This window comes from Mustelus asterias, chromosome 10 (assembly GCF_964213995.1).
Source record: "Mustelus asterias chromosome 10, sMusAst1.hap1.1, whole genome shotgun sequence".
Lineage (NCBI taxonomy): Eukaryota > Metazoa > Chordata > Chondrichthyes > Carcharhiniformes > Triakidae > Mustelus > Mustelus asterias.
In genome coordinates, this window is record NC_135810.1 from 42,473,371 (window position 1) to 42,497,871 (window position 24,501).

The following is a 24,501-nucleotide window of genomic DNA, read 5'->3' on the forward strand; positions in this document are numbered from 1 at the left end:
CCTATATGGACCACCGTTGTGTGTGTTTGTCATACCTGGACACATCCCCTTCCAGTTTGGTTCCTCCCCTCAGCACCTAGTATAAAGGTGGCTGTCTCCTCCCCCTTGTTCAGTCCAGGTCGGTTAATTGTTGGGATCTGCTCCTGATTCTGTTGTGAATAAAAGCCTACACTTGTATTGGCACACCGGGAGTCTTTCGCCTTATTGATAGTGCATCAGTAGCACTACAAAGACTCCAAAGGCCTCACGTGACTAGTTATCAGTGAATGCATTTTCACATGACAACTTCAACCCACTGCACCACTATCTCCTTACACTGCTCAATGTACAACACTCCAATTCCTCACCAGGTAGCACTCCCTGGCACTTGAGACTCATGATGTGGAGAACAGCATCCTCTTGGGACTCATGCCTAACATCCAGATATTACATCTCACCCTCACACAATTAGCAACATTTTCAGTCTCACATCCACCTCTCGCTGCCTCCACGTATCCCCAGCTATTCATCTGTGGGAAAAATATCATCCAGACACAGTGAAACACAACCACTGACATTCAGCCCTCTCTCTAGCATGGTAGAAAGGAACAGAACAGAGCTGGCTGGTGAAAAAGAACCCTTGCATCCCTTGAGCCTCACAGTGGAGGTGGCTCTCTGCATCATGATGCTGGTTGCAACTGCATCCTCTGCATTCGAGGTTGCTATGAATATTGAGGGAGATGGTATGTTCATGTCTAATGCACTTTCTCAGTGCCCGCTCACCTTCATTCTGCTATCTGGCAAGTTCAACAAGAACTAGGAGCATGAGTAGACAATTCAGCCCCTCGAACCTGCTCCGCTATTCAGTACGATCATGGCTGATTTAATCTCAGCCTCAACTATATTTCCTGTCCATTCCCCATAACCAATCATCCCGCTACTAATTAAAAACCTTTCTATCTCCCCCTTAAATTTGTTGAATGTTCCAGCATCCACTGCACTCTGGTATAGAGAATTGCATCATTTTGAGTGAAGTAATTCTTCTTCATTTCTGTTTTAAATCTGCCACCACTCAGCCTAAAACTATGACCAAACAGCTAATGGAGTGACCATTGACCCCTTGCTTCCCATTCCATTCTCTTTCCCTCATGTCAACCTTCTGTATTCCTGCTTTCAGATACCTGCCCAGCCATAGAGGCCCCAGGAGGAAGAAAGAGAGAAATACTCCAGCACTGATGAAGAGAATCTGTCACATGATGTGACACTTGCAGCTGCCAGCTCAGACTGCAGCACTGCACCAAACTTGGCATTTAGTATAGAGTTGAAATCAGCACGTGGTGAGTCACCACGCATTAATGGGCTAATGCCTGGTGAATCAGTGGACTACAGGCAAATGCATTTGCCTGTCGCCCACTACATTAGTGGGCGACAGGCAAATGCAATGTTAGCATTCATGTCGAGAGGGCTAGAATACAAGAGCAGGGATATACTTCTGAGGCTGCATAAAACTCTGGTCAGACCCCATTTGGAGAATTACGAGCAGTTTTGGGCCCCGTATCTAAGGAAGGATGTGCTGGCCTTGGAAAGGGTCCAGAGGAGGTTCACAAGAATGATCCCTGGAATGAAGAGCTTGTCGTATGAGGAACGGTTGAGGACTCTGGGTCTGTACTTGTTGGAGTTTAGAAGGATGAGGGGGGATCTTATTGAAACTTCCGGATACTGCGAGGCCTGGATAGAATGGACATGGAGAGGATGTTTCCACTAGTAGGAAAAACTAGAACCAGAGGGCACAACCTCAGGCTAAGGGGACTATCCTTTAAAACAGAGTTGAAGAGGAATTTCTTCAGCGAGAGAGTGGTAAATCTGTGGAACTCTTTGCCGCAGAAGGCTGTGGAGGCCAAGTCATTGAGTGTCTTGAAGACAGAGATAGATAGGTTCTTGATTAATAAGGGAATCAAGGGTTATGGGGAAAAGGCAGGAGTACGGGGATGAGAAAAATATCAGCCATGATTGAATGGCGGAGCAGATTCGATGGGCTGAGTGGCCTAATTCTGCTCCTACGTCTTATGGTCTACAGCCAGGCCATTGGTAAAAGATGGTTCATTTACCAGCTTATTGGATGACAAGTGGAATCAGGTAATGCTGCAAAGGACTCAAATGAGGACATTGATGCCAATGCAAACAGGAGAGTGATACATGGGTTTGTAAACCAAGGTGCTTGGCTCATTAGCTGGCCTGCCAGTCAAACAGTCAATGAGCATGAAGGAGTCCAGTTCCAAAGAACCGGGTGGTATATTGTTTGCCCTTGCTGCTGTCTCTACTCTATCTTCCCGTCGTGCTGAAGACCCAGAGGCATGGTCACTGCTGCCACTGTGCCTGTTAGAGCTTTTATGTGCACAGCTCTCCTATTCCACTGTCATCCCTGCAAGGATGATTACCATTCTCTCCCCTTCCATTTCCTTAAATATTTACACCTCCACCACGAGCGGAGGACTGCAATGTGTACTTTTTACATGATGCATTGCAGCAACTAGCTGGGCTTCCTTTGACAACACCTTCCAATCTCTCTACCACCACAAAATACAAGGACAGCAGACATTGGGGGTGGGTCATTCTGCGCCCTCTGTGGCATGTTTCATGACAGTAGAGGGGGTTCACCATTGGCTGGTGGTTGGATCTTCTGGTCCTGCCACCGCCAATAGGGTTTCCATTGTATGCAACCCCCGCCGCCAAGAAACCCCGTGGGGCTGGGAATGGCCGGAATATTCCAGCCATGGGAACACTACTGGCTACAAGTTCCCCTCCAAGCTGCTTGCCATCCTGACTTGCCTTTCCTTAATCAGCTTGGATCCAAACCCTGGAACTCCCTTCCTAACAGCAATATTAGTATCTCTACATCAGATAAAGGTTCAAGAAGATTGGCACGTCTCCACCTCAAAGGCAATTAGGAATGGACAAATGATGGCCTTGCCAAAACAAATTTTAAAATGCAGAGACTCACCAACCAATCTCTCAAGAATAGTCCAGTGTACTATCAGACACTTTGCAATAGACAAAGTTCCAAAAAATGACCTTATCTGTAGCCAAGGTGGCTGACCTTTAAATAATGCTACTGCAACGCCCATCTTGCAATGTCACACATTTTTTGATGACTAAACAACACCAATAGTGTCTGCATATTTGCTGCCCAAATTTGGGATTCTGGTGTCACATCAATCAGTTGGGCTGAAAAGCTCAGGAAGTGACTGGCTGCTTAGCCTCACCTTGAGAAACATAAGTGTCTGTAGAAGCAGTACTGTGCAATGGAATCTTTTACACTCTGTGCCATTTTTATACAGAGTTTTCTGTTTTTACTCTTAAGCTGTGCCATTTCCTGGTGAAACCTATTTTCTATTTTGTTTTCCAGAAATGGAGAGAATGCACACCATTTTAATTTGTTCCTGTCGCTACTTACATGTTGTTAAACCCTGCATCTTGTTTGGGAGATTTTTTGCTTGTTTTATAATGCATTATGAATTGTTGAAATGAAGGAAAGAAGATATGGTGATAATTAGTAACAGGTTAGTACCTATCAGCACCTACTGATACATTATGCTGTTAATGTCTGTTATTGCCAGTCTGAAGCTGCGCTGTCAAGTTATTGATCCGGCTTTGCAGAATAATTAAATGGCTCACTCTTGCTATTAAAATCTCAATTATGGTGATGTCTGTTCCAGGGCTATTACTAGACAATGTGTCATAACTGTTCATGTTTCTGAGTAGATTATGGTAGTTACTATAATCCTTCCATCATCACATCCTGTGTTAATAAAAATGGGGAGAGTTCACAATGGGCAATTGATCCAAATTGATATGATGGGATTGTTGTCCTTTCTGAGGAATTAAACTAATTCTTCGGTCTAACATTCAAATCAGTTGCTTTCTCCCTCTCTACAAAAAAAAGACATGGAGCAGAATTTTATGCTGGCCAGGCAGGCGTGCACCTGACCCAAATCCTGCAAGAGAAGACGTTGGGCACACATGCCAATGTCATCACGCACTTGTGCGATATTTCGGCCGGTCAGCATGAGTGCAGATTGGATGCACGCCCGCCAACCATTAGGAAGCTCGTTGAGAGAATTAAAACTCTAATTGATGTGATGCAATTTTTAGCTTGGCACAAAGGCAACACAGGCAGGTGGTCAAACTGCTTTTACCATTTTGTCACCCAAGCTTGGGATGAAAGCCACAGGAGCAGAGGCAGGCTGAGCTGATAGGAGTTATTGAGAGTTTGGTGAAGGTTTAGACTAGAGTTTTGTGAATGTTTTCACTGCTTTCTTTTGCAGTTTATGCATTTTGCCTGGAGCTTTCAGGACATTTCAGTCTTGTAACATCTCTCTCTGAGACTTTCAACCCTCAGTTCATGGGTCAGCTCCATTTGCATCTCTGCTAATGGGTCTTATCTATTCCTCCTCTGAAGAGGTGTTCCCTGCTGAAGAGTGGAGTCTAGGAGAAAGGAGGCCAGGTGGCTGCAGGCATCACTTCAGAGGAGAGGCGCAGGCACATGGTGCTCAGGGCTAGTAGAGAGGGCAAAGAGGATGGCCCCACAGAAGACTCCAGAATTCAGCTGCAGGGGGTACAGACAATGATCCAACTAACTTGACATGACAGAGGCCCAGTGTCCTAGGAGGTTCCACCCGCCTTTCAAGGAAAAACCATTTGCCAGCTAATTGAGTCTGGCCTCTAATTGTGTGAGTAAACACCCAATGCTCATGGGCCTTCAGGTCACTGTCACATTTAACTTTTATACCTTCGGATCTTTCCAGCCCTCTGTGGGTAATGTTTGTGGAGTCTCACAGTTAGCTGTGTCAAGCTGGTGACTGACACTCGGTTCAGGCAGGTGAGAACATTCATACATTTCAGGAGACACTAAGTCAGCCAGGCAAGGGTGGCACAGTGGTTAGCGCTGCTGCCTCACAGCACGAGGGACCCGGATTCGATTCCCGGCTTGAGTCACCGTCTGTGCGGAGTTTGCACATTCTCCCTGTGTCAGTATGGGTTTCCTCCGGGTGCTCCGGTTTCCTCCCACAGGCCGATAGACATGCTGGTTAGGTGCATTGGCCATGCTAAATTCTACTTCAGTGTACCCGAACGGGCGCTGGAGTGTGGCTACTAGGGGATTTTCATAGTAACTTCATTGCAGTTTTAATGTAAGCCTACGTGTGACACAAATAAATAAACTTTAAACTGAATGGGCCAGGGGCTTCGCTGCAATTTTATGGCTCCAACGCATTCAGTGACGTTGATTGCATCCAAGTGGCCATCAAGATGCCAGCCGACCAGCCAAGCACCGCTATCAGTAGGAAGAGGTTTCACTTTCACTCCATGAATGTTCAAATAGTGTGCAACCATGGGACTCAGATTCTACAGGTCTTTGCAAGATACCCTGGCAGCTCCCATGATGCTTACATACTGAGACACTCACAAGTGCGATGGCTGAGGAACGCCGCACTGGGGCAGTTTCCGCCGGAAAGAGCGCTGGGCCAGGCTCGCTGTTTATACCTAACCAGTGACCTGGACCTTATTCCTGACCAGGTATCCTGACCACCACCAGCGCCTGGGTGATTCTCTGTCTCGTTGGTGGAGCAAACGGCCACCCTGTAACCACCTCACTCAGGTAGTTTCCACGAGAGAGAGAAAGAGGGAAACTGCACTGTTTATCCCTGACCAGTCGTTTCCCCCGAGTGAGCGTTTTCAAGGCGCTCAGATCACCCCTGGTTCTAGACTCCGGATTTACGGTGAGAGCTCTTGAAATTGTGACCCCGCCAGAGTACACGGATGAGAGAACAGAAAAGCAAGACGAGCTCCAAACGGGTTTCAAAGTTACAATAATTTATTCAAACAGCAAATCAACCTTCCCAACACCACACCATACAATAATAAAGCTTATACTTTAAACTATTTTGTATGGGAGGAAATACTATCGGCACAACGTAAATTCTTACTTTTACACAGTCTTATCACACTTAACTTCACTAAACACCACCCCCTTTCAACCCTCGTCCTCTACCTTATATCGGGAACTTCAGCCGGCGGAGGTACTTACAACTTTGAGAGTGGCTTTACTTGTCTTGATGCGGGTCCGGCTGGCGGGCAGGAGCGGGGACACGTGGTGCGAGAGCTGAAGAGCCAAGTGCCAGGAGGAAGAGGCGAAAAGCTAAGAGAGCACACATCGGGAGCGAGAGAGAGAGAGCCAGAGCTTGCTTGTCTCTTTTTAAAACCTCAACCAGTGATCCTCTCACACAAAACAGTTTCTGATCATTGGTAGTTTCGATTGACTAGAACAAAAGGGCCGGAACTGTCGGGACCGCCCTTAATCGATATTTTAATGTCTTTTAAATGTTCTCTGAGTCAGCCTGATTGGAATCCCATCAGCGAGATGAGTCTTGATGTTGTCCATGGATGGAATGATCTCTGTTCTCATTGTCTTGCTGCTGGGCTATTTACTCCTTGTCTGTTGGCCATGGTTTCTCCTTTGTTTCCTGTTGATTAGATTATCCCTGTCTCGACCTTCTCATTATTCCCAGCCTCTTGCATATTCATGTGTTTGTAAATGTCCTGACAGCCAGCCGGCCATTTTTCTTTAATCATGGAGGATTTGCCCTAAAACTTACAAATGCCAATCAATTCTTATTGAGCATGAAATGGCAATGGGCCTGTCAGTGTCAGCGTGGTTGCATTCCCTGCTAACTCTCAGGATGGTAGGCATCAAGCACTCACCATCCTAAAATTAAGACCACAGGCAGGAAAGGTGAGCAGGAACTGAGTGGAGAGGAACAAGTAATTGTCCTTTGTTAGGGATCAGATCAGAAACTCAAGGTATATAATGAAGTTAGACTAGACCCCAACTATTCTTTTATTTTGGCAGTAGTGTGAGGATAAGATTTTTCACTTCAGGTGTTATTCTATTGACACCCTCGGAAACGTTTATCAAATTTTTTTTAACAGTACAGTTTAAATATAGTGAATGAATTAATTTAACTTTTACCAATTGAAATACTTAAAACATGACAAGATACAATCCTTAACTGCTAATCTGTCTCTATTAGTTTTAATTTAAGCAATATTCCTCATGGACTTAAACTTCCCTTCAAACATCAGTTAGCGAACAACACAGAAGTATATGTTCACAGGTAGGCTGCCACTCCTCAAGCCTTTGAACACTTCAGCAAATGGCGAGACAGAGAGACACCTATCTTCTGACTCTCAAACAGCAGCCTCCATAGAGAGAGAGAATGAGAGAGAGAAAGAGAGAGAGATAAGCACCTCTTGTTTTGTTCAGGATCAAGCAGAAACAAACATTTTTTCCCTGTAAACTTAGCTCCACCCATTCACATGACTGCATCTCTTGTCAATCAACCTAATCAAATCCTACTCTGAAACCCCGGGGGAAAAACCAAAAATAAACAAAAATGCATTAGCCATTAGCTTAGATTAAAACAAGCACCCCATTATCTCAAATCAATTATCCTCCTGCATTCTCAGCATGTGAGCTGCCTGTTGCAGACAAATCGGCACTGTATAAACAAAGCTGACTTTGAAACAAACCCCTCGCAAGAAACATGATATAAATAGATTTCATAAAGGCACAGCATTATCACACTTTAATATTAATAGTCACAATTGTATTATTGCTCGTTCAGTTTGTTGTTGAGACCCTCATTAGCATTGCATTTGTTTTGCACAAACGTTAAAATTGTCTGCTCGACAAGCACGTCGAAATTTTTGCCTGAGTGTTTTATATTGCAGCAGTAGTCAGATACCTGTGTTCTATTATATAATTAATGATATTGCAGTGGATGCTACAGTTTATTGGTACTTTATCCTTTTTCCTCTGTAATGTGAATTTGAATGCAGCTTTGATTAATGGGCCACAAGTCTCCCTTCTGTCAGCTGTCGCAGCCCTACATAAAATGATCGTGAATAGTCTGAGCCCATCTCCAAGGGATGAATCCAAAGTAAAAAATTGCCTTAATTCAGCATTAATCACAAGAAATTGGCAGTCTCACACCAGAAATCCAAAAGTGGATATATGAAAAATATAACATTGATGCAATCAGAATCCCTGTTGAGTCAGCTACATCTCAATGTTAGTAATAAGCATTAAAGGAAGAAAGACTTGCATTTATCTAGCACCCAAAGTGCTTTATAATCAATAAATTACTTATGAAGCGCATTCACTATAGTACTGTAAGGAATTTGACAACTGGTTTGTACACAGCTGTGTTCTACAAACAGCAATGTGACAAAGTAAGTTTGGTAATGGGGGCTAAGGGATACATGTTGATCAGGACACTGGACAGATCTCCCCTACTCTTCTTTAAATTAGCACAATGGGATTTTTTTACTTTAATCTGAAAGGGCAAATAGGGCAACAGTTTAATATTTCACTGAAAATATTGCACCTCTGATAGTCCCCCAACGGTGTGCTACAGTGTCAGCTGAGATTTTGTGGTCAAGTTCCCTGAATTGGAAGTGGAACCCTCTGCCTTAAAAGCAAGGGTGCAACCATTAAGTCACAGCTAGCACCTAAGTAAAACATTGCCTTATACCAGCCTGATGTTGCACTTGGTTTAATATGAAGAATTTTGTGCACATGGAGCTGAAATCAGGGAAAATGTAGTCTTTGATTTAAATGGGTCATTTCCCAACTTCTGTTAGTAATACGGAAACTCATCCATTGACACCACGAGCTGGATTTTCCTGTTCTAACATGGGCTGAAAGTATATTGGCTGGGCTTTAAAAGTTATGATGGAACCAAGATCAAGGATTCTCGATCCCATTTCTGGTACCAGCAACTGTTGTTGGTGCAGGAAAAGGAATTTTGCTCCCAATGTTGCTGGCCTCATTGTGGAAGCAGGTATTTTGGAACTTCCCCAGTTTTGATTGATGGAGGCAGGTTACTTTTGATAGTTGATGAAAATCAATCCAGCAGCGAAGTGTTGTGAACAATGGGTAAACGATAATTTGGAAGTGGAAACCATATGAAACATAAATACAAAAGATGTTGCCTAATTCAAATGTTATCATGAAATGTTGAAGCCTAATTTGTACCAGGTTTTATTAAATTGAGTGCTGATAATGCTTTGATTTGGAAAGATAACTGACAATTAAATGATGTAACTGCCAGGTTTTTTTTATTTCTGACAACTAGTTGATAAGGGGAAGTGAAAGTAGAAAAGTTATCATCCATTAGAGTACATTATCCACTGGATAAATTACTATTCTGCATTGTATAATATTGAAAGGCTTGCCCGGTTTATAATGTGGAGCTAATTGGGTGAAATGTCCCCATTGCTTCTTTTTTCCCTTGAACTTCAACTCAGCCATCTTTCTGTCTGTTTGTTTACACAGCAGGCTTGGTTTACACAGCTCTCCAGTGGAATAAGAACTTATTAGTTTTGATTAATGAACTTCTGAAAATGATAAGATTTTAACATAGCTATTCACGGTAATGTCTATTTATTTTGTCCAAATATAATTATAAGATTTGTGAATTCTGTTTTTGGTGAAAACTGCATGAGTGGGTTCGGGGATTTCAGGAGGATGAGGGAGTAAGTGGAGTGTGGAGGATGACAGGGTAAGGGGGTAATGAGGAGGGTAAGGGAAGGGAAGATAAGGGTGAGGGTTACGGTGCGCACCCTGAAATGCAGAACTGGGCCGATGTCTCTGTGAACAGATGGGGGCCTTTTAATTTGGCCTCCTCAGTATCGCCCCATCACCATGTGCCTGATGCCATAGACTATACCGACCTCTGTTGAATAAATATCCCATTGAGTGGGTAAAAGCAGGATTGTGATGTTGGTATATTTCCTAATTCTCACCTTACATATTAAATTCCAGCTGTGTATGTTGGGATTCAGATGTACAATGCGTCCAATTTGCTTTCCATAAAATGTTAGAAATTCCTGACCCTGAAATTTAGCCTTAGAGCCTCCCAACAGGTGAGGCTTTGCACTGGGAATGTGAAGTCAAACAATTATCCTTTAAGTGTCAGCATTAAGGAATACCATGTCAGGTTTTATAACATGCTTAGATTTTTAGATGTAATGTCAAGCTCCTTCAATCCTCTGGCTACAACTAGTATCAGCCCTATTCTCAAATGACCACTCGATACTGTATCAATGTGACAGTTTTCGATTTCCCACAACAATCCATCTTGCAGCTTATTTGAGTGCCCTGTCCAATTAATACCAATTATTACAGAATTAAGCACAGCTTTTTATCCTAGACCAATATTCTCTAAAACTGGCTAATCTCATTTCACATAGGATGTAAGAGGCTTCCATCCTTTAAGTAGAAGCTATAATTTTACTGAAAGGCCGGTGCCTATAGTGCACAGACAAACCTGTCATGACCTGAAACATTTTTATTTATTTGTTCATGGGATGTGGGTATCACTGGCTAGGCCTACATTTATTGCCTATCCCTAATTGCCCTTGATCAGAGCTGTGTGTCTGAAAGGTTTTAAGATCCAGTAGGAAAAGACTAAAAAGTTCATAAGAATGGAGAAAATGAATTTTGAGAGAAAACTTGCATGCAGTATAAAAGCAAACAGTAAGAGTTTCCATGGATATATAAATAGGAAGCAGGCAGCTAAGGTATAAGAGGGGCTTCTACTGAATGAGGTGGGTGAATTGATAACAGCAAACAAAGAAATAGATATGCGAAATAAATTTTTGCATCAGTCTTCACCGTGAAAGATATTATAAATATCCCTAAGATATCAGATGGGCTGATTTCAAGTAACATATTAGAACTACAAAGGCAGAACTAAAGGCAGAGAAGTCGCTAGTACCTGACAAACTGCACATTAGGGTTTTAATGGAAGTGTCTCCAGAAATAGTGAACCTATTGGTTGAAATTTTCCATAACTCACTAAATTCTTGGAGGATACCAGAAGATTGGAAAACAATCAATGTGACACCCTTGTTCAAAAAGGGGGGAAAGGCAGAATGCAGGGAACCATAGGCCAGTTAGTTTAACAGGACATTGACAGGACACTAGAGTCAATAATCAAAGAGGAAAATAGGAAGGCTGAATATAATCAAACCAAGTCTATGTGGTTTTATGAAAGATAAATCATATTTGACAAATCTTCTTGAGTTCTTTGAGGATGTAACAGGGAGAGTAAATAAAGGGGAACCGGTAGATGTAGTATATTTAGATTTCCAAAATCATTTGTCAAGGTGCCACACAAGAGGCTGATGCATAAAGTAAAAGCCCATGGAATTGGAGAAAGTGTGTTAGCATGGAGTGAAAACTGGCTGTCACTTTGAAAACAGAGAGTTGGAATAAATGGGTCCTTTTCAGAATGGAAAGATGTCACAAGTGGAATCAGTTCTTGGCCTGCATTTGTCCACTCTTTACATTAATGATCTGGAGAAAGGAACAGAATGTAAGGTTTTCAAATGTGTCAATGATACGAAAATAGGTGGAAGGGCATGTTGTGATCTGGATATTGTGATTCTGCAATAGGCTATAGATAGATTGGGTGACTGGGTGAAAACCCGGCAAATGGGGTTTAATGTGGGGAAATGTAAGGTCATGCACTTTGGTAGACGGAATCAAAAGACAGATTATTATCTAAATGGAGAAAGACTGCAGGTGACTGAGAGATCTAGGTGTTCTAGGGCACGAATCACAAAAAGCGAGCAGGCAGGTCCAACAAGTAGTTAAGAAGGCAAATGGTACTTTGGCCTTCATTACATAGGGGTTGGTGTTTAAAAATAGGGAGGTTTTGTTCCAATTGTACAGGGTGTTGGTGAGGGCTCACCTGGAATACTGCGTACAGTTTTGGTCCCCTTATCTAAAAACGGAGTAACGTTGGTGGCAGTCCAAAGGAGATTCATCAGGCTAATTCCTAGAATGAGAGAGTTGTCCTATAAAGAGAAACTAAATAGCCTGGGTCTATATTCCTTGGAGTTTAGAAGAGTGAAGGGTGACCTTATTCAAACATATAAGATCCTGAAGGGGTTCGGCAGAGTAGATGGTGAGATGTTTTCACTAATGAGGGAGTCTTGAACAAGGGGACATGGCTACAAGATAAAGGGCCAATCATTTAAAACTGAGGTGCGTAGAAATTTCTTCTCGCAGAGGATGATGAATCTCTGGAAGTTCCTGACCGTAGGGTTGATCGTTAGAAGCATTTAAAAGGGAGGTGGATAAATATTTGATTGTTTGAAGAATAGATGGCTATGGGCAAATGGCACAGAAAAGATGTTGAGGCCAGCATAGATATTGAATGGCAGAGCAGGCTTGAAGGGCCTGGTGGCCTACTCCTGCTTCTATTATGTTATATTGTCACATTTAGTCCCGACCAGGTAAGGGTGACAGATTTCCTTGCCTAACGGGCCAGAGGTTTTTACTACAATCAGCAATGGCTTCATAGTCATCATTAGGCCTTTCATTAAATTCCAGGTCTTTATTGAAATCAAATTTCACCATCTGCTGTGGTGGGATTAGAACTGGGTCCCGAGAGCATTATCCTGGGTGTCTAGATTACTGGTCCTGTGATATTACCACTATGCCACTGCCTCCCCTCCAGGTTACCTTAACTCTGTTTCTTTCTCTACAGATGCTGCCAGACCTGCATAGGATTTTTAGCATTTTCGGTTTATGAGCGGAACTTTCCAGCCATTTATGCCAGCGGGATCTTCCAGTCCTGCCGACAACGTATCTTCACTGTAGGTTTTCCGGTGGCGAGGAGAGCATTCAGTGGGAAACCCCACGGCGGGACCAGAAGATTGTATCACGGGCCAGCGCCTGTGGCAGGTTGCACTGAAAATCCCACTCCTTATTATAAAGTCTTATGCTTGATGCCGTCATTTAGTGCTCAATGCGGAAAACTCATTCCTTGTTTTTTGCCTTCAGCCTTCCAGCAATCACAAGCTTTCCCCGATGTCTTTGTTTCTTACATTTGTGAGGGAAGGAATCGATTGGTTTAACATTGCATGGGAGGGAGTTGGTGAAGGACAAGGGGGATTGCAAAAACATGGTGATGGGGAGCTGCTTACATTAATATTGCATTGTGAATTGTTGAACTGTACTGAATATTGAACCGGTGAACTGTATAAGCTGAAGTATAAGTTACACAAGGAAAAGATGTTTTAAGAGAAATGCGATGGTTTAAATAGAGTTCAATTTCACTTGGTTCAACGAACAAGACATAACAGGGTTCACATACCTCAATGATCCCACCTCTATTATATGCCTTTTAGATACAAGATGCATTATGGATAATCAACGATGACTTATAAACATATCTGCAGAGACAGTAAGGATGCAGATCTATTTTGGATTAAAATTCAGATAGAGATAGAATTCTCATAGAATCGCTACAGTTGGCCTATCAGGACTGCACCAACTCTCCAACAGAGAATCTCACCCTGGCCCTGTCCCCGTAGCCCCACAAATCTACCCCACTAATCCCCCTAATTTACACATCTCGGGACAATCTACCCCACTAATCCCCCTAATTTACACATCTCGGGACACGAAGGGGCCATTTAGTGCTCAATGCGGAAAACTCATTCCTTGTTTCTTGCTTTCAGCCTTCCAGCAATCGCAAGCTTTCCCCGATGTCTTTGTTTCTTACATTTGTGAGGGAAGGAATCGATTGGTTTAACATTGCGTGGGAGGGAGTTGGTGAAGGACAAGGGGGATTACAAAAACATGGTGATGGGGAGCTGCACATGTTGTGGACTGTGGGAGGAAACTGGAGCAATCCATGCAGAAACAAAGAGAATGTGCAAACTCCACACAGTCATCCAAGATTGAACCCAGGTTCCCGACACTGTAAGGCAGCACTACTTACTGTGCCAACGTGCCGCCCCGATACAAGCAGATAAAAAAAGTCTTCGTTACAAGTCCAAGGCCATCAAAAATGTTGATAAATTAGGAAAACACAACAACTCATTAAATATGAAGGAACTTTGTCATGTTTTCCTTTAGATGGCCAGGAGTTCTACTGCACTAGGAAAGAACTCTGATGAAACCAAACCAGGAATTACTTGAGAATTGAAGGCATGAAAAGGAACATTGAACACACAGAGGCATTAAACCACCATAGAAGAAAGGCCACATTGCAGTTATTCTAATGTCAGATTCCAAGAGGAAACAAAATAACATGTTTTCAATGCTTTAACATTACCGCAACATGAGTGAGTTACCTTATCCAAGTATGACTGTACCTCTGGTGTCGTAGACAGGATAACGTGTTCAACCATATAGATCTTAACATGACAAGTAAAAGTCACATCAAAAGATTTGACTTAATCATGCCTGTAATGTAGTCCTTGACAGCCATTAGATGCCTGACATCCAATTGGATCAAAAGTTGACATTTAAAGTTGGCTTGCAAGTAATCTGAAATTGCTTTTTTATTTTCAGCTCCAAAATGAATAGTGATTCCTGAATGAGTAGAAACTTTGGAAAAGGGTATAGAGTGTGTTGGTCAACATTTTCCAAGAATCTGTACCACTTGCTACATGGCAGGATTCGGTACTGATACAAGCTTTTCAAAAATATTACTGATAAAACAAGACAAAATCGATAGAAATAAATGTTAAGTTAAAATAATAATATTAAAGATAATGGTGAAGAAGAAGGAAAGGAAACAATTAGAATGAAAAACAAAATGAGCACAAATTCTATTCTATATATTACACATATCACTGCCACATTTTAAAGTTATCACATTCAAAATAGATATGCAGCAATTGTTGATTGACTAAAATATTAAGTGTGAAGTACATTGATTTTCTCAAATATGTCCCGATTCTTGGGGCAAAACGTTACAGTGAACAGTCAGGAACAATGAATGACCACAATGCCAACCAATCAAAAAGCGATTTCCAATCACCCTTTTCCATTATTGAGCTCATTCTGCACAGCTAAGAATACTCGGATCACAATGAATTCAACAATTTCTGATTACTGTGGAAAAAATAAACTCACCCTTTCAATTCACACATTGTGTAACAGAAAGGCACCCATAAATCTGACCCACCCCCCAAGCAACCCATCCCAATCCCCAACCTTTCTGGTAGCTCATATAGTTCTATTGTATTTCCCATCATGTATTGTATATCTGGAACTGGACTAAATGAAAAGGCTCATGTAGTAGTAGATTCCGAGAATGCAGTATAACCTATGTTGATAGATGGCAGCTCCAAGAATATCACTCTGAGAGAAGATAATTCCAGGATGGAGCTTTAACCTTCCATAGGGTCTAAAACTTGGGGTGGGAGGCAGGAGACAGGTATATTCATCTGTGTTTTAACCTTGAGCAGAGTTCTGTGCAGGGACTATTTTGAGATGGGAAATTTATTTCTTAAATGACCTGCCGAATTTGACTCCAGGGCTCTTTAAGTTCGGTTCCCACCACAAAAAGCATTGTTCTTTGCTTTCCTCCAACACTGTTGGATGTTTTAATCGCTCCCGTTTTTCACCCTGTAACAGATTTACCTGTTGTTCTTGGCACCAATAGTCACACTCCCTTCACCACCACCAGCCCCCCTCCCCCCACTCCCCCACCAACACTCCCAGCTTTCACTCCCTCTCTGTTTAATTTTAACATCTCTCTGTTCCAGTTCCTCTGCAAGATCAATGAACTGAAATATTGGGCGACATCTTCCGGCTGTTCACATCAGCGGGATCATCTGTCCAGATGACTCGGGTCTCCCGGTGGTGAGGGGTGGATTCAATGGGAAATCTCACTGCCAGCAGCATGACTAGAACATCCCACCCCCGGCCACTGGTTCGCCACCTCCCGCTGGGTAGAAACATGCCACAGGGGAGAATAAAATCCCGTAGATTGACCAGAATTTTAAGCAGAGGTGGTGGTGTTACGACCACTCCTAGGTAAGGTTCCACAAATGTTATTAATCTGGACAAGACCCCTCAATTTGTCATCATCAGGCTGGGACACCCCCAAATTGTACAAACCCGGGTGAGGAGGGATTACTTGTTCCGTGTCGTTATTCAACCCACATTCTGCTGGTAGCTATAAAGGTTTAATATAACAAGGTTCCCTTTCCGTTGGATACCTTTTCCAGATCTAGTAGTTATATTTAAAAAGGAGACAATTTAACCAGGTTTCTTGAGTTAAGATCGACTAAGTTTATTAAATGCTAGAAAGATAAGAAGAAATGGTAAAAACACGCATCTGCATTCATAAGGAGTAGAAGTAAGAATTGAGTCCAATACTAAGTAAATATAAATAAAAATTCATAAGGAATAACCTTTGAGTTGCAAAGAGTAAATGATGACATGCTGATTTCATAATAATTGATTCTTCAGCTCTGGTGTTTTGTAGTTCGGTAGAGAGACTTCAGTCCTTTTTCCATCTGCAAACCTTCTGCTGGCTGACTGACTTTCACAGTCAGAGGGAGACTTTTGGATGTTCTTGAAAAATATAGTTGTTTTTGCAGGGCCCTGCCTCGGTTTCAGTATCACTTTCAGTATGGCAAACGTCTAGCTGCTTTTTTCACAGCCCAGGCACACAGATCGACAGACAAACACTGTGCAGCTCTCGCAGCTAGCTTTTAACCACTGTCTTTGTGTATTCAAACTGGAGTCCGCCAGTCTCGTCTGGGCAACTACACCCAATGTCTTTGGATGAGATAGGCACTATGTTCCTTTGTCTTTACCAGAGGTGAAAATCAGTCTTTGGATTCTTTTAAAATTACCTTGTCTGGAACCACAGGGTTGCTTAGAGAAACACCCTGCAGCCATTTCTATCAGTGGCTAGCGGTACATTTTCAGCCATCTTCATGGTCTGTGTCCAGTTTTTAAGATATAAAACTTTTTTTAAGGTCCAATAATTCAGGATATAATTCCAGGATTTTTTCTCCATAATCATAACAGTGGTGCTGCCCCCTTGGTCGAAAAGATAGGGTGAGTGAATGGTCTTTGTGTGTTTGCAAAGCCCAGACCTAATTTTACAGACAAAGGGCCATTAATTGGCTCAGGGCAATGCACCCGCTTCATCTGCAAGGAGACCTCGACTACAAGAACTGCTGGCCAAACAAATGACGGTGGCCACTGCTGGTACTGCAGCGAATCTGAAAGAAAGAGAGTCACTGACGCTGGATAACAAGGTGAGTGGGGGTTGTGTGGTTTGCTTGGGCATGGCTGGGGGTGATGGTGGGTTCCCAGTGAGATGGTAGGGGGAATGAAACAAGAAGAATACCATAGTGTGGGTCTTAATTGGTCACCAAATGCCTGAACAGGGAGGCCATTCCCCCCCAGTTGTAACAAGGCCGCCGGGGTTCACTGCACTGAGAAAAGGCAATCAGTTGGCCAAGGGTGGGCAGACTGCTTGGCAGCTCCTCCGCCACTGGTAAAATAGCAAAGGAGCTGCGTACCCATGCCACCCAATTTGGTTCTTCCATGCTCCCTGGTGGATTGTAAAGTCTGGCCATTAATTTTGTTTCTCTCTCACACAGATGCTGCTTGCTGACCTGAGTTTTTCTGGCATTTTCTGTTTTAATTTCAAATTTCCAGCATCTGCTGTCTTTCCCTTGTGCATCTCCTAGAAGTGCTGGAGATGCAAACTCCTAACAGGGTTAGAGTTTGGGGTTTAAAACTCAATCTCTGAAAGTATCTTATCCTACTGGGAGGGTAAGGAATCAGACTAGATTTACTCCCCATTGAAGTAGTTGGCTGATGGTTGAGGTTGGTCAGCAAGCTGCAGTTAATAGCAAATATATTACCTCAATATACAAACAAAAAATAAAACAGGAATTCCTCTGAATTTACAGATTTTTCTGTGTAACTTGAGATATAACTCGCTAGTTCAAGCACACGTTTAAGTCATGGATAATTTAACATTAAACACATGGACATGTCAACTTTCACTGTTTCTGAGGAAGATTCATCTATTATTTAAGACTGAATGTTGTTTCACACATCCCATTGTTTTAAAATATAACTAGTTGGAGGCTTTTAGAGTGCTTTAAAATATATCTTTGGCTCATAATTAAAATGCTCCCCTGAGTTTACACTATGCCTGAATAACAATATAATGAGAATACCAGGCCTTCCCAATCATGTAGAGTTTTAAACTTGTGTAGTAAGTTTATTTAACAGCTAACTGTGTTTAATTTCATTTGAAGTAATATAATTACATGCCATAGTTAGTTCAACTTATTGGTACAACATAATGCTCACAGTTTCTGATGGTGAATTTTAATCCTTACAAGAGTTGAGCTTTGCAAAAGTTCCCCAAAGCTTATTTCAATAGTAGCAGGAATCTCTAAGGAGGGGGGAGCATTTCCCAAGGGCCATATGATCAGTGCAGATCGTCATGGCAGGAAGCTGAGCCAGTCAGCAGGAGGGTGCTTACTACGGGTCGAGGAGTAACTTGCAATTGGAGCCAGGGAACCGAGTAGAGCAGTCGCATTGTAATTTAGTCTGACCTTGTATATATGTTATTCTTTATTTGGCAATCAAGTTGTTGTTGATTCAAGCCACATTGAGTCACTCTCGATCCATTGCAAAAGATGACATTTATCTCCTTAATATTTCCTCCCAGGCCATTTGCTGAGCTCTCCACCCCCCCCCCCAACCCTCATATCTCCCCCTCCTTTTGGCTGGGTTTCTGCCGTTGCTTTGGATCTCAAAAATAATACTATTTCACATGAATTCTTCAATATAATGCTCTGTCTCTGCAACATAAAGTATTCTTCATGTTGTTGTTGCTTCACTGCCAGTTCATTATGTCTATGGATTACAAGAGACAATTAAATAGCACCTCCTTTGCAAATTGAGTCCTGATGAAACATCTTTGACTCCAGCATGCAAAGTTGTGTCATTATGATACGCAATGGTGCATAGACAATCTTCGAATAAAGCTTTACACCGAACTGTTTTCTTGAACTGGAGCACAGACAACACATTGTAGTGAGATGATTTCATATGCTATTTGAAGGAGTTAAACCAAATACAAATTCATGACACATCATAGTGTTCGTCATAGCTATTATTGTTGTCTCTGTCAGTTTTTCACCAATTAATTTGTGGCACTGTGTACCAAATTGATTAATATTCTAATTTCACCATGAGGTTCCTGAAATAATTTAAAAGAATCCCCAAATTATTTCATTTGCGAAATCCACAAACAACAATTAACATTTTTAAATGCCACAGTATCTGTGCTGACTTTCGATGTTCTGTGGCTGAAGTAGTCCGTTTCGTATAAGTGACATAGCGGGTATAGAATTAAAATAATAATAAGTAAAACTTGCATGTCACTTGATGCCAGTAGAATAAGTTTAATTTACACAATTTTCAACATTATTGTCCTAAAACTCATTTATAATGTCGGAAAGCAGTGGCAGGTATCAATGAGTGTGACATCAGAAATAATGTAAAGGCATTAACATTCATAAAACTGCGATGAATTCTTAATCAAATGTCAAAATGTACCACATCATTGAGTACTAAAACATAACCAAATTGTTCTTTGTGAGATTTCTTAATTATAACCTACTGCAAAACTGCAACATTTCAAAATGTAATTGGCTACTTATATAACATTGTAACACAGTGATCTCACTAAGTCATTAACAGTGGGCCCTTTAGTCCCTGAGATGAGCAGGGATATTATATCTCCTTCTGTAGGCAATCAAGTAACTCTTGTTGGTGATTATATACACGAGAACATGGCTTCACATGACGGTTGTGTGTAAGGTCAGAGAACTTGGTGGTTAAATTGGATAATATCCAAAAACAGCTTTGGGGATTATGGTCTGTGAGTAACTGGCACCTGATCATGGTGGTACAGGCAGCAAGCTAACTTTACGCTGCCTCATGTTTTACATGATTTTGCAAGCATTCAGCCATAGCTACTTACACTGTTCATTGACTACATTCATTAACATGGCATCTGATATTGTGAATGGTGAGTGCTACTTAATGGCAACATGCACTTCTTAAGAGAGATGTATTATAATTGTAAGAAGTAGCGGAATATATTGAAATGTGAACCTGGGTTCTGATGGTACAAGGGAGCATGCATCAAGGTTGTATAGAGGTCTTCCTGCAAGATTTGGAGAGAAAGAGAGACATTCTTTATTTGCCAGTGTCAATGGGGATGGGGGTGCAGTGGGGAGAGAAGGGAAGCCCTCCAGAAAGATTCTCATGAGGTAGTGGGAAGAAGCAATGATGGAGGTCAATGCCTGGAGTGCTACTCCCAGAACATGGATGCAGTGCAGGAAGAGGTTTAACAATGTCCAATGAGTTCATCTTCAGTGGCATATCCTACCAATTAAGCATTGATAGATTGGGAAATGCTGATGTACAAAGGAACCTGAGTGTCTTTGTACACCAGTCAATGAAAGCAAACATCTAGATTTAGTAGGCAATTAGGATGGCAAATGGTATGTTGGTCTTAATTGCAAGAGGATTTGAGCTCAGGAGCACGAATGTCTTACTGCATCGGTGCAGGACTTAGGTGAGACTACAGCTGGTTTATTGTGTACAGTATTAGTCTCCTTATCTAAGAAAGAATAGATCTGCTATAGATTGAGTGCAATGAAGATTCACCAGACTGATTACTAGGATGGCAGGATTGCTGTGTGAGGAGAGATTGGGTCAACTTGGCCTATGTTCACTGGAGTTTAGAGGAATGAGAGGGGATCTCATTGAAATGTATAACATTCTGACAAGGCAAATGATTAAGGGTCTTTAGAAGAAGGGGTCACAGTCTCAGGATATGGGGTAGGTCATTTAGGACTGAGATGAGAAGAAATTTCTTCACACAGAGGGTGGTGAACTTGTGTAATTCTCTGCCACAAAAGGCTGTGGAGGCCACCTCATTGAATATATTGTACAAATCTTAGAGGAAGCCCTAAGGTACATTTAATTGGAAGTAATTTGTTTCAGCACAAGCTTTTTAATGAACAAAAAGTGCTCCAGCAGCAGCCACATCGTTCCCTGTAGAATATTCAAAGTTTAGTCAAGTGTAGGAAAGCTCCAGAAACATGTGGAATTATACTAGCAATGAGAAGAAACATTCCAATATAAATCTGCAATACTTCATGATTCCTTTAAATAGTGATGGTGAGGGGTAAGAGGGCAATGGGGTTTCTCTTGTCACTTAATAGAACATAGAACATAGAACATTACAGCGCAGAACAGGCCCTTCGGCCCACGATGTTGCACCGACCAGTTAAAATAAAAAACAGCTAATGTCAGATTCAGCTGTGCAAACTTAAAGCAGGGTGTTGAGTGGAGCATGTTGTTATAAAATGGTATTAAATCAGCATTGCACATTGATCTGCATCATGATCTACATACTATAAATGCTGCTGGAGGATATTGAGTGTGCTCATGTACACAAATCCCTTTATCAAGATGGTGTACAAAGCACTTCCCATCAAAAGTGCAATTTCAACCCATTTTGAATGTTAGGTGGCTGCATAGTACATAAAAAATGAGCATTTTACAATCCAACTTAACCTCTACTGCAGTTATTTGGCACCTTATCACAGCCTCAGATATCGGAAGATGCTTGACATCTAATTAATTAATAGAGCCACTTTGCACACTATGTGGCACCACAAACTATAAAGTAGTTAAATGACCAATTAAGATGCTTAATAGTGTTGATGGAAATAGAAACATTGGTCAGGACATCAGGAGAACTCCCAGCTCTTAATTGAATATTTTCAAGGGATATCCTCCACCTATCTGAATATATAGATGCGAACTTGGTTTAGCAGCTCATTCAAAAGGCAGCACTTCTCACAATTTCAGCATTCCCTCAGCACCATATTGAAGCATCAGCTAAGATTGTTTACTCATGTCCCAGAGTGAGAGTTAAAACCTCAATCTTTGACACACACACACACAGAGTGAGACTGACTGAATCAAGCTGCACAAACTATGGAGGCACTGGAGGATTGTAACTGACCATCCAACTGAAACAATCTTCAAGAAAAGGAAAGTAGGGGTAATGGATGATAGAGCTGAAATGCTTTCACATAAATAATAAAGAATGCAACAATTATATCCTTGTGATTGAGTGCACAGTTGTGGTGTTTGGTGCATGTCAGACAGAGTCTGGCCTTGTAGCACTTAGAGCAATTCAGCATCGCTATCCTTTATTATGACAGCAATACAGCTAATATCGAACATTCAGTATTTGAATTTTACGGGATTTTACGGCCTCACTTGAGCGAGACTGGAAATTCCTGCCTGAGGTCAATGGATATTTCTGTTGTCCATCCCTCACCTTCTCTGATTCCATGGTGGGTGGAGCGGTAGAATTCTGGTGAATGACTCTGAAATCTTTTTTAAACAGCTTAATGACGAGATGAAGATCTTGTGGCATAATGATAGCATTTCTACCTCTGGGACAGAAGCTGCAGGTTTGAGATCCAGTCCAGGACTTGTTGGACATGGAAGGAGCATTCATGATGCAGTTAAATGGGCAGAGAGTCGGCTTAGGAAGCCTTCCACCACCTATTTATTTTCACCAAATGGAAACAAAAATTATACGTGAAGATAACACTAAAAAATGAACAGATCAAATTGTTTTAACTACATGTTTCCTGTGAAAATGTATAGCTTTTAGCTTTGTAATTATTGTGCTTTTGGTTTTAATTTCATTCCCAAAATTTCTGAAGTCAGTGGCTAAGTCAGTGTTGGCCATAATAAACTACCTTATCCAAGGCTGTCAATACCTTGGGAGTGGGTTTACTAGAACGCTGCTGGGGATGAGGAACTTCAGTTCAGTGGAGAGACTGCAGAAGAGTACTGATGCAAGTTCACAGACTTTGTCAGAAACCCCACAAAGGGTATTTATTAATAAGGAAAAATTGTAAGAGGCTAACAGCCCCCCACTCCAGTCCCAACATGTCTTCTACAAGTCTTCTGCCTAAGAGAGGACTCCACCTCTTGGGATGATGACTCACTCTCAGTCTCAATTGTTCCCACAAGTCAGGTGCCTTCTTTTGCGTGTTGCCTTTAAAAGGATGATCAGCACAATCACCAGAAGAAGTTCAGTCTGTTCTCCTTCGGGCTGAGAAAATTAAGGGGAGAATTAATAGACGCATTCAGAATCATGAAAGGTTTTTATTGAAAGAATAAAGAGAAATTATTTCCAATGACATTGTTGGTAACCAGAGAGTTACCAAGAGTACCAGGGAGACATGGTGAAAGATTATTTTACTCAGCAAGTTGTCATGATCTGGAATACACGACCTGTTAGGGGATGGAAGCAGATCCAATAGTCTTGTTCAAAAAGGAATTGGAAAGTACTTGAATGGGAGAGAATTGCAATGTGATGGGGAAAGAGGCAAGGAATGGAACTAAATTAATAGATATTTTCACAGCGCTGGCATATTTACAATGGCATCTTTGTGTGTTTTATAATTCTATGATTCCTAATTGATTGTGAAGTAAAAAAAATACCTGGACCAGAATTTTATGGCTGCTCTCCGATAGCGCACCTCCACCCATGGGTTTCCCACTGGCGTGGAGTGACGTCAATGGGAATTCCCATTAACAGCAGCAGAGAATCCCACTGCTAACAAACAACACACCACCTCCCGCCAGTGGGAATCACGTTGCTGAGGGGCTGGAGAATCCCACCCCTGAGGAGCATCACAGCCCCTCACCAAGTGTCTAGCAGAAGCCACTGGTTAGTGATCAAGAGCAGGCACTTAAGGATACTAAGGCTGATTCTAATAACTCACAATGACATTACAAAGGTCAATAGCTCAGCAGATTGTCAGGCATTAAGACCTAACCTATTCATTATAAAATATATGTAGACATGCTCATTGCTATTTCTAAGATTTAAAAACTGAACAAAGACTTTTAAAGTGGCTGAAACTATGTTTGCCTGTGACCCCCAAACAAAAGAAGCTATTTCACATTTTTGAGAAAGCTTGCCCCTCATTATTACTGAGGAACCTGGACAACCACTTGTGGACTCCACAGCCCAACTTCAAAGAGAGCTACAAAGGCCATCTGCATTTCATAACCCAGGCTGGTCTGAAGGATTTGGACCATCTGCTAAGACAAAGGCTCCTTTCAATTCCCTATGGCTGAGACATTTAACAGTCTTTGGAATCCAGACGATGGATACACATCCTTTGTCAAAGACGTGGAGGAGAAGTGTGAGTCAGGTGACATCGGCCTCTGGCCTGTGGAACAAGTAATATTGCCTTGTTGAACTGCATAGCTCAGTCTGTTGTTTATCATCCAACTAGTAGTCTCACAGACAAGGAACTCTGTGTAGGCAGAATACCTGGCCCCTCAAATGCACTCTTCCTGCTGGAAATTCTATACCATTACCTACAAGACTGATTCATCTCTGCATGTCTATCTTACTGTGTGAAGTCAACATCACCAGCATTGGTTTTCAACCCATCGATCTCTTTGAAGGACGCCTCACTGGATTGTGATTCTGGACTTTGGAACCCATGTGAAACAACATTTCTTTTCCCTGGAGTCTCTGTACTGTATCC